This window comes from Rhinolophus sinicus, chromosome 1 (assembly GCF_057876585.1).
Source record: "Rhinolophus sinicus isolate RSI-liver-muscle chromosome 1, RSI-T2T, whole genome shotgun sequence".
NCBI classification, from domain to species: Eukaryota; Metazoa; Chordata; class Mammalia; order Chiroptera; family Rhinolophidae; genus Rhinolophus; species Rhinolophus sinicus.
In genome coordinates this window covers 43,145,574-43,157,956 of record NC_142501.1, presented here as the reverse complement: position 1 = coordinate 43,157,956, position 12,383 = coordinate 43,145,574, and the positions used below count along the sequence as shown (strand labels likewise).

At 37.3% G+C, this 12,383-nt stretch overlaps 1 protein-coding gene and 1 pseudogene across 7 annotated transcripts in view; one reads left to right on the top strand and one right to left on the bottom strand.

Moving 5' to 3' along the window:
- The window catches only part of BICD1 (BICD cargo adaptor 1), a 180,560-nt gene that overhangs the window by 155,003 nt on the left and 13,174 nt on the right, over positions 1–12,383 (bottom strand). The window lies entirely within an intron of this gene.
- On the top strand, positions 10,173–10,542 carry LOC109449996 (large ribosomal subunit protein eL34 pseudogene; annotated as a pseudogene).

The following is a 12,383-nucleotide window of genomic DNA, read 5'->3' as shown; positions in this document are numbered from 1 at the left end:
ATAGTCTGCTTAGAAAATAAAGATACTCCAACTATTGCACTTCTTTCAGTGGAGGTACTGACATACAATTTGATAATAAGGCAAAGGACACACACCAAAAACAGTCTGACAGAAAAGGAAAAAAATTGCTCAAATTAATTAATAATTTAAACATTCAAAATAGCATGGCAGGCCATGTCTTACTTATCTAATAAGTAAGGATTTTTGGAAAAGAAGGTAGATTTCTATTTCCTCTGTGTACAGGTTAGTAACACTTGTGACCACAAGTAAATTCAGCATTTTCATAATTTACATTTCTAATCATATATTTGCTACTATTAATAACTCCTCGGAGCAATAACAGACTTCAAAAGGTCAGACCTGAGAAGATTTCCAGCAAGAAATAAAAGAGCCATAAAATGCTTCTTGGAAAACAAAGGACCATTTTGACTTTATTTACCAGATATTTCATAGTGAAATTATGCATCGTACCAATGGAATATTATTTCTATCCTCAAATTAAATATCCCAACTTTATATTATTGCTCTTGGACCCTTTATGTACTCGGCCATGTAGTCAGAATTGAGTGCTTATGAATGTAATTACATGTTTTCATAAAAAAATGAAAGCATCATGCCATAACACACTTGCTGATAAACTGCCCATTTCTGTTGCCCCACCTTAGCTCTTTCCTTGAGTCTATTCTTTCTCACAGAATTATTCCATCAAAATAGACTAAAGACAAGAGTGCATAGCGAAATTAAAGACAATGACATAGGAATAATGGCTTGGAGGTTGCAATAGCGGAAAAAAAGAATATGCCACTGTCTCTGGATTCTTAGACTTGTAGGATGTGGAAGAAAATGAGCAATGTCTTCTACAAAGGGCTGCAGAGGAAGACATGGAAGGCAAGTCGAGGAGATGGAAAAGAATATTCTAGGAAGAGATGAAGATACAAGAAAGTTCAGAAAAGTAGGTACAAGAAGATACAAGAAAGTTCATAGCAGACAGAAGAAGTAGGAAGTTTGGCAGAAGCAGGTGATGGGAGGGTGAGAGAATAGAGAGCGGAGGGAGCTTTGGCTGGAGGAGGAAATACAAGGCTTTATGAAATTAAAAATAAAAGATGAATAAAGGATATTCAAATCCAATTCTAACAATTCCATTGTATAGCCTTTCTTTTTATTAGACCACACCGAGAGGCTTATAAAGATGTGGTATTCTTGATTTTTAGGCATTTAAATACTGTACTTTTATAAAATTTCTCTGCCATGGGGGAAAAAAATATCCATCTTTGCCAGAGCAGGAAGGAAGCCAGTGAACCAAGTAACTCATTGGGAGTATAATTATTAATATAAACATGAAGCATCATTTTGAACACAAGAAAAATAAAAGCTTTTATTTAGGATAGTTTTTCATAATCTCAAGAAAGAATCCATCCAACATTCATTTTCAGGCAAACGTGTTGCTTCTTGGAAGATGCCCAGCCGATCCTGCTGTTAAATCAAGACCCATGCAGGAAAAAAAATTATCCACTCCGCAATAACATGGCATGTAACACAAAGGCAGTGGTACTTATCCAGCAGGGAGAAGGTTCCTTCAACACTGGACCCCCACCGGCTGACTTAATTACAGCTCAGCAAGGCGATCCGCTACAAGGACAGGCGGCCCAAAGGAAGACCGCTGAGATCCGTCCTAGAGATGGGGACAGATGGTTCTGCTGCTTCTCGTTTGGTATGAGGCCTTTTTAGAAAAATCTTAAACTGGATACATGCCAACAAGATTTTCACTACCAGTATTTTTTTTTTAAGCCTACCATATGCTACAGTAAAAATAATCCTCAACTTGAGAGTCAATCAGCTGGTATTTACTGAGCCGTGACTAAGGGATCGGAAAAGGTCTAAAGCAGCTTACCATCTAGATTTGGAACACGGATCAAACTCTGATTTAATTTAAGGGCTTTTGTTTTTGTTTTTGTTTTTCATCACGCTGCACACAAGAAGTACAGCAGAGGCCATTAAACCTCTGCCTTAATTCTCAGAGATAATGACAAATACATAACTTACAGAAACAGAGTGAGTCTATGTTGGAAAACATGACTAAAGAATGCAATGGTGTACTGTAACCTAACTCAGCAGCAAAGGTAAGTGAATGTTGTTAAACCTTAGCAAACACAAGGACTCACAAAACAGGTAATTAGCCCCCCCCCACCATTATGAAGCTGTAATACCGTTGCCAAATAATAGCACTGTGTGAACTCTATTTTGTAAAAAGTTTTAAAGAAAATGGAAACTGATCTACAAACATCCTAAAGAAGGACCAAGCCATTACTGTTCATACTGTTTTATGAAATTAATACGCATGTAGCTTTCCTGCATGCAGCAAACTCTACCTCCCTGGTCACTTTAAAGGATATTAATCAAAATTACAAAGTTTTTCTTTCTTATGTGTGAATGTACAGTAATGTCACCTAAGGAATTTAGAGTTAATTTACAATTTCCATAGCATTTATATGTATATACACATGTAAATATACACATATTCATATTTAATACTCATAATAACTCTACGAACTAAGAAAGTAGAGTTTGAATCCATATATGCAAAGCACTGGAGAACCACTTGATACATAACCAGCATTATGTAAGTCCGAGCTCTTACTTCTGCTGTTATAGTAACATTATCATTGTTGTTTTATTATTACTATTTAAAAATGCAAGTTTTGAAGTCACACTGCTTGACTCAAATTTTAGTTCCATCACTAACTAGACAAGTTACCTAATCTATTTGTGACTCAATTTTTTTCATCCATATAACGAAAATAATAAAAACCCTTGGGGCCTATATAGCATGATCTAGCACTGCAAATGAGTCAACAAAGATTCACAGGCTATTGAGGGTGTTGAAATAAGATGTATTAAATATTTGGCACAATACCCACTACGTGGTAGGCAGCAAATACAATTTAGCAATTTTTGCAGTTTAAATATTTGGCCTTGGCCTCCTAGCCAGTAAATGGGAAGTATGAATTAAATCCCAGGTTTCCTGATAAAGTTTAGAGCATTTCTACAGCCACACTGCTGGGAAACATACAAAAGACACCATTTAATCAAATAGATACAACTAAGTATAATTGTGATACTATAACAAAAAGGAACATTGGTTGCACATGCAGACACTAAGTATGAAAGGCTTTATATGACATAAAGTAACCAGATCAGATGCTCCAGTAAAACATACACCAAACACATTACCTTGTTCTCTTTTTTTTCTACTATGACTTTTTCCTTTTTGAAAAACATAGAAAAAAATATACAAGTATATCTGAGTAATAAATCACTACAATAAATATTTGAGAGTTTTACATCAGGTCACAAAAGCAAAGTAACTTGTTAATAAAACAACGTTAAAATACTAAATATTCAGTGAAAACGAGAGTCATGATAAACTAAAACTAAAACAGTATGTTAGCTCCAGGTACTAAAAGCTATTTCTGGAGCCATAAGCAAACTAAGGAATAAAGCTCCTAAATACAGAACTGGGGTATGTTTAGCAAACAACCACCTCAGTTTCTTAAAAACGCTCCCCCTGGGCACAAAGCGGTCCACATAAGTATGGACGGACATCCTTCTGGAGAGGTTAGAGGTCACAGGATGACTAGGAGGCTGGGCGTCTCGGGAAGGAAAGAAAGGGAATCTAAGGCAGAAGAAGGAAGATGCCCAGTCATTTCCCTTTTCTCTGTTTTCTTTCCCCCATCCTCAAAATGCACTCATTAATTCATTCATTCCTCAAAATGGCAAGTGCAGTGCTTGGTGGTAAAAAGTTGAATAAGATATAAAGAATCTGGCAAAGAAAACAGACACAAAAATCAATCATCACAGGACAGGGGTTCATTACAGTTGCCTCCGGTTTTACGGGAAAACACAGAGAGACATCAGCTAACCAGCTAACCAGCTTATCAGAGTGTGCATTTGGGGTTAAGGTGATATGACAGTGCTCCCATGGATACTATCTCATTCAAAAATAAACGTCAGTCCTGTTGACGGTTCCTATTCAGGAAAAGAAGAAATGCAGGCTTTGAGGTGTAAGAGGTAGAACTCAGAATGAAATTTAGGGCCTCTGAAGTCCCTATGGTCCTCCTCCATCTCCTCTACTTTCTCATTCTTGACTTTCCTCTCTCCTTTTTTGTTCTTCCTCCCTAAAAGAGCAAGAGAGTGTCAGCATCCAGATCAGAAGTCAAACCTCAAAATTCAACAAGGAAGTGGCAGAGAATGTAAATCAGGGAGGAACACAGTAAGATGATGCAGATGAGGTGGAATGGTGGGGACTATGGCAAAGTGCAGATTTACACCCTTTCTGAAGGAGAACGACTCGCTCAGCTCCCGCCCTCGGATGTCATGCAGAAATGCGGGCCTAGGGCTTTGTGACACCTGCTAATTTTTTGAAAGAGGTCTGACATCTAGATTTTTTAACCTTATTTAAAAAAACAAAGTTCCATACATCAAATGTTTCTAAATGCCTCGGCTGGGTTCTGCCAGTGGAATGCCAATTTGCAATCTCTGCTCTAGATGACGTATGGCCAACCTCACCAGCTGGTATTTCACCTGTAGTCGAACAAGCAAGCAGACACTGCAAAACAAACCATGGATGGTGTAACTTTTGTTATCAGGACTTCATTCTAACTCTGTTGTATTAATGAGACAGGCACATTTAATGACATTCACAGTGCTAAAAACCATTTAGACACCCTCTGCTCCAAATTCATCAAATGCTCAACCCACTTCCTCAATATCTGTACCAAGCAGCTTTTTGATTTCTACTTAACACATCTCCACTAACCAACAGGGCAGTCTCTCCTCGGAAGGCCTGCTAATTTTCACTCTGCTTTTAGTCTTCCATAAAGAAGGTCTTTTTTCATACTAAGTTGAGCTCTGTATCCTTGTATCTGTCACCCATTGGTTCCTGGACCATTATACCTAAGAACACAATATTCCAGGAGTGGATGGACCAACATTTATCCTCACTTTCTGGACAGCGTTTCCTTACTGCAGACCAAGATCACATCAGTTTTTTCAGGAATCTTCTTCACTGGCTTCCCTGACCCTCGGTAACTATAACATGATCTAGCACTGCAAGTAAGTCAATAAAGATTCACGGTAGAGGGGAAAGAAAACTGTTATTTGTATCAGTCACTTTTTTTTTTACTTTAATTGCAGTTTAAGGATATATTTATGCCCCAGTGTCCATGTTTCTAGAGTATACACATCACTTCCTATAAATAATTATTTTAACTCTTTATTTTAAAAAATACTGACATCTATTTTAGTAACTGGATGGGGTGATCATCACAAGATAATAAGAGTATATACGGCTAGTTTGTTTGATTTTATAGGAAGAAAAATGACTTAACATTTTAGGTTTGTAATAGAAACTAAGAAATATGGCTATAACCTCAACGTGTATCATGAAATGCAGCCAACTTGAGTCCAGTAAATTACATCATACCGCACAGTAACTATAAGATGATGCTTGTTTTTCCGTCAGTGATGACTCCTTTCCAAATGTGAAATGCTTTTGGCAGACACATTTTTAAACTCTTTTTTAAACAAAGCATCAAAATTGGGATCTGCGGAATTTTCAAATTCAAATAAACATGGAATAATCTCCTAAATTGCATTGTGAAATAGTTTCATTGCTTCATTTTCTCGCTCCTTACCATATGATTTCTTTGTATTCTTCTCAGCTCCTTAGAAAGAAACCTAGGAGCCATCCTGATGTCTCATTTGCTCTCACATCCAATTAGCAAATCCTTCCACATGCATCCTGAATCAGATCATTTCTCTCCCCTATTAGATTCTCCCCCAGTTCAAGCCTCCTAACTTGGCTCGTTTCTTCTGCAGTCTGCAAAGAACTGTCAGAAGGATCTTTTTAAAACATTTATCAGATGACATGACTCCAGTGGCTGCCCATTATGCTTAAAATAAAATCCAGACTTCTTACCAGGGCTCAAGGACCTGGTTGCTGTCCACCTCTCCATCCGCCTCTCTAACATCCCCCTACCTCCCTCCCTTCAGCTTTCAGGGGTTCTAGTTGAGGATAATACTGTGCCCGCCCCACCGCCCCAGGGGCAGAAAGGGTTGTGTGAGAGAGTTTTTTCTTTTTATTTATTTTTTAAAAATATGAGATGCAACTGACATATAACACTGTACTCATGTTAGGGATAAAACATAATGATTTCATATATGTATATATTGTGAAATGATCACCACAATATGTTTAGTTAACGTTCATCACCACACATGGTTGCAGATTCTTTTCTCATGATGAGAACTTTTAAGATCTACTCTCTTAGCAACTTTCAAATATACAAACAGGATTGTTAACTGTAGTCACCGTGCTGTACAGTGAGAGTGTTCTGAAATCACAATGACTTGGCAGTGGGACACCACTGGCATTTAGTGGGCAGGGCCAGGGATGCTAAACATCCTGCAAGGAATCTGCGGCACTCTACACACAGTGCCACACTGCCAAGGATCCCTGCACCCTAACACGAGTACTACCCGGGCCATTTTCACAAACACCCAGCTCATTCCAGGTTTTCCCATTCGCCGTTACCTTCAGCCCGGGACACTGTGAAATCTTCTCCCACTTGCTCGTTCTCACCACTTGGGCTATCATCTCCTTTGAAAGCCCCTCATTTCTAAAACAGTCCCTCCCACTAGCGTTCCTGACAGGCTTATTCCTTTACCCTGCTTTATTTACTTTTTAGCACACATCACTATGCCAACTTATTATTTTGGTATGTCAACCCCCTGAGGGCAAGAACTTTGTACTCTCAGCACCTAACAATGCCTGCAACATAGCAAGGGTTCAACAATAATCTGTGAAGTTAATAAATGTCTATGATAATTTTTCTTATTTAGAATTAGGAATAAAAAAAATTCAAATGACAAACTTCATTTTGAAATGTCATTTAACCATCATTTCTAGTGAAGGGGACCAAAATATTGCCATCCTAAAGCTGCCTTTTGGGATATTGATTTTATGCTGTTATTAAGAAACAAGTCTCAGGAAGAACCTTTCACCCTCCCCCCTTTTCTGCCTAAGAGAAGGAAAGACCTCCTCCAGGAAGGATATTTTAGGATGTCTAATTTGAATTGAGTATGATAGTTGGGAGGGCATCTAGCAGAGGCCTGTTTACTAGGTTATCCTCTGTGTCTAGCCATTTCTGGGTCGCCTAGCAAAAATTTACCTCCCATGTATGTTCCACTCTTTCTCAACTACCTGCACATTGCCTACTTCCTTTGAAATATCTGGCCCCTAACCCCCTGTTCTCCTTTGTCCAAAATAACATATATACCCAATTTTACCTTACTTTCTTTGGAATTTTCATGCTTATGTGATTTCCTGTATGCACATATTAATTTCATTTTCTCCTGTTAATCTGTTTGTTTTGTTTTGTTTTGTTTTTTATTAGCCCAGCTCGAAAACTTAGAAGGTGGGAGGAAAAGTATTTTTTTTTAGCCCCCACACTAGTTATTTGTGTCCTGTGCCGAGTTTTCCTTTTTGCAATGAATTCTCAAAGACTTGTTTCTACATTCTACTTTTATTTTTACACAGGACAGGGAGGTAACATAAATCTAAAATGTCCCAAGTCACAACCTCTTTCACACAATGTGAGCACAGTATTTTTGCAAACCTCAGCATAAATTTATAAATTCTTCTGGCTAATATGGTGAGTAGAGCAAGGGCAGGACTGCTTCTGGAGGCAACAATAAGCACAAGTGAGGGTGGTCCCTTTCCTTTGGGAGGAGCAACTCCTGAATCCACCAGAATAGAGAATGAGCATCACCTTTCTTCAAAAATGCTCACTAACAAATTTTCAAAACCAGAAGAGTTGAAAAATAATGCAACATAATTTTTTTTTTAAATCACACTTTGAGAGTGCGAAATCAAAAGTTCAAACCAGGTCTAAGAAACGGGCTAAGGGAGAAGTGATAAGTGGGGATGTATAGGATTACATCTAGATTTTAAAATATTATTTTATTTAAATATACAGAAGCATTATTTAAATATATACAAGTCTGAAGATATTTTAAAGCATGAGTATAATTTGATTCTTTCTATGTTCCAGACATATATGATCCATGCTTAGATAAGGTCTAGATTAGATACTAAATGCTAAACAGTGCTTTTCTTTGACAAATGGTATTTGGAGACTGGTATACAATTACCTATAGTTTGTATGAGATTGTTGGGAGCAAGCATTGTATTTTATATCTTAATACAGACTGCCAGATCACATTCTCAAAGTTTACAGCAATTCCTACTCCAGAAACAATGTATGAGAATGCTCACGTTGTACACACTTTCCAACACTGTATATTATCAATATGAAAATTTTTGTAAATTGATTGGTTAAAAAAAGCCAAAACTAGTCATCATTATTAATTTGCATTCAATGACTACTAAGATGGAACATTTTTGAATATGTTGATTGGTTATTTGCAAATCCTCTTCAGTTGGTCTAGTTACAGTGTTTGCCTATTTTCTACTATATCATTGTCGTTTCAATCAACTTACAGGAGGTGAACATTAGCGACAATCTTTGTAAGTCATCCAGGTTGCATTATTTTTCCAATCTATTGCTTGTATTTGACTTTTGTTTATGGTGTCTATCACATTCGTTTTTTGACATTTCTATGCAACCACATATGTGAGTTCTGCCCTTTGAGTCTAAGTTTTATATCTTGCTTAGGAAGATTTCCTTCACACTAATGTTTAATAAAGAGTCTCAGGAATTTTCTCCTAATTAGAGTTTATTCTTTAGTGATTCATTAAATCCTTGTTACTCTAGGGTAAAGTTAATGATGAGTGAGGGGATAAAAGAAGATGAGAAAGAAAAGCGTATGAGGAAAAAAAGGGACCGGAGAGGTCTTATTTTTTAATATTACAGAGGGTTTCTAACATGATGTATCACTGCTGAACTTTTCCTCTCCATATGTTAATGCTATGAAGAGAAAAAATGCAAATATGTTGACTTGAAAATATAATTAAACTATGAACAGAAGAAAAATTTTGTTTTAAAACTCTCTGAGCACAAATAACACTGTGAATTTTTTCTAAGTAAGAGAAACAATTACATTTTTCATAATACAAAAAGTGAAATACATAATGTAAAATGATAAAAAGAAATTAATTCCTCCTTAGGTAGTATTTCATCTGAGCCTTTTCCATAAAAGTTATAAATTTTACAAGAGTATGATGTTCTTTATACCAAAATAGACCTGTAAATTGGGAACTAGTGTGAAAATTTATTTTTTCAATGCCTGTGATAAAAGGAAAATGACCAAAGAAAGAATTTTTACAGAGCTCAAGGTAATAAGATATTTCAGATGCTTGTTTAAGTTAGAAATATGCATGTGCTTGCTCAAAAGCCACAAAAGGGACTTTGAGATTACAGCGTATATTTTTTAATACTTTATGAAAAGCTATCAATATTTTCCTCCAAAGTAACTTCTTAAGAATTAGATCCATTAAGGTTTATAGTAACATCTATTTAGACAATTGAGTTCCTTTGTTGGAGCTCGCCTGCTTTTCTTATTAAAACGTACACAAAGTCTAGAACAGCCAGAATCGGACATCCAGTATCCCCTCCCTTTCTTACTTACTGGGGAGATAGAAATAAACAGTGTGATCTGCCCTTATTCACTCAATGTTTCCTTGTAAATGTTGCCATATCAAAGCAAAGAGTCAATGGGAGCAAAGAAGAAGACTTATAAAGCCAATGGCTCCTTAAGAACAAACTAGGGAGAAGTATTCCATCAGCCAGAACATACTGTAAAGCTCAAATAAGACAATGTGGTATTTGCATAGGAATGGAATAACAAACCAATGAAACTGAATAGTCCAGAAATAGGCCTATGCTTATTACAAAGCAGACATTGAAGATTAGTGGAGGAAAAAAGGACTGTTCAGTAACTGGTGGTGTTGAGATACGTGTTTATCCAATTTTATGGGGAGAAAATTATGATGAAAAATTATGGAAAACACAGAAATCAATTCCATGTAAATATAAAATGCAAACCATAAGATATTTGGAAAATAATATAATTGAATCTTTTTATGACCCTATAGTAGTAAGAAAGGCTTTCTTAAACAAGAATCAAAAAACACAATCTATCTCTTCTGGGGAATGGTCCAGCATTTGAGATACCGTCGGAGGCTGTCCTACAATACAGCCTCCAACAAAACCAGGCTGTCCCGAACCCCGGGTAATAGAATTGTTCACCTTTATACCAAGAAGGTTGGGAATACACCAAAATCTACATGTGGCATGTAGTTTGTGCTGGGAGAGCTAAAGTTCTCACTTCTGAGGTTGTCTAAAATGAAAAACTATGTCAGCAGGGCGTATGGTGGAGCCATGTGTGCTAAATGTGTCCGTGACAGGATCAAGCGTGCTTTCCTTATCAAGGAGCAGATAATCATTGTGAAAGTGTTGAAGGCACAAGCACAGAGTCAGAAAGCTAAATTAAAAACTAAGCTTTGCTGAGTAATAAAAACAATTAAAAGGTTTGTTCTGCTGTAAAAAAAAAAAACCTATAAACATAAAAGAGTAACATCTCAATTAAATTAAAATTATGAAGTTCTCTTCATCAAAAGACACTCCTGAAAGAGTGAATAGACACAACCTAGGAAAAGAAATTTCTAACATCCATATATAACTGAGAAGGCTTAGTCAACAGAATACAGATATAGATGTACACTCCTACAAATCAATAGGAAAAATATAAACAACCCCAATAGAAAAATGGGCAAGACATTAGAAAAAAATTCAGTGAAGAGAAACATAAATGCCTGTAAATATTTAAGAGGATGTTTAACCTCGCTAATGGTCACAAAAATGCAAACTAAAGCTACAACAAGATACCCTTTCACATCTACCAGTGAGACAAATAATCTAAAGTTTGACAAGACAAAGTAAGGACAATGTGGAGTCAATGGGACCTTGTTCCTTGTATATTTTATTTTATTTTTTTGCTGGGGGCTCATATTTTTTTTAGAATATTATCTGTGAAGATTCTTTGTAGGCCATCACGACAATAGGGTTCTTCAAAGCAAGTTTGCAAATGCTTCTGACAGATGTCTGCATGCATGACCAACCTGGGATCGCTCTAAATTCTAACCTTCAGGTTTCTTGGGATTTCATCCCCTCCATACACATACACGTACACACTCTCTGTGTGAACAGTCTGCAATCCTTAATTGGTGATATGAAGTCTGAGGAGAGACACCCAATTTTTCACGTGGTCCCGATGGAGGTAGGGAAGGCCAGTATACCCATTCTCCCTTACACTGAGCATGAAATCCTTTGGGGCCCGAAACTTGGGGGGTGGGGCTGGAGTTCTAGGCTTTGTCTCCTATTTCCTCTCAGTTTTATCTAATTCAGCAAATGCACTCAAAGCAACAGTCAGCTTTGATGCACTGCTTACTTTTAAGGGTTCTTGTCTTAATTCAGGTTTAGCCACTGAGCATCCTAAGAAAATTTATTCGTGTATTTTTAATGCACGTGCTAATTTATTTAATTTATTCGTGCTAGTTTTATATTTTATTTAGCATTTTTAATTGTTCCCAGCAAAAGGGTTAGTCAGAGGTCCTAGACCACTGTACTGCCAGAATAAAGCCAAAGATCAGTTTTAAAACATAAAGCTAATTATATTGCTCTCTTGCCTTGAAACTGTCAATGCTGTCCCAATGGCATATAGAATAAAGTTTAAGCTCTTTAGCATTCCTATAAGTGGCCTGACCTGTTCAAGAGGAATAAGGGAAACTCTCCCAGAGGAGAAGCAAAATGGAGGTTGAACCTGAATCAAAGGCAACTGAAACAAAAGACAAGAGAGAGGAGAAAAATGTCAATTCATCCTAATTAGCAAAGCCAATGGGCAAGGGAATATTTAAGTCTAGTATAGAAAGAGTTCAGTATCCAACCTGTCTGGGCAGCAGGTTAGAATCAAATCAAGACGGTAGGACGTTAGTGGCTCTCAGAGCTCAGAGAGTCAAGAATCAGTGGAGTGTGTGAGAAATCAAGGTCGTCAGCAGCCCCAGCCCAACCGCATGGAAGGACAGAGGACACTGAGAACCCACACGAAAGGGGCAATTAGGCAACCTGGTCACAACTGAGGTAAGACTGGGAAGTTGTCACCCTTTAATTCAAAGGAGGCCATGAGGCTAAAACACACCAAACAGGGGGCATGGGAGCAGCTGACCTCATGTTTAGTAGCTCTCTGGTCTTGGGCATGGGACTTCCTGACCAATAGTTGGTTGGAGGTACTTCTTGCAGTGTCAGTGGACCTGGCTCTCACGGGCCATGCCTTCCTGTGGCAGACATCATTACTGTCAGCGACAC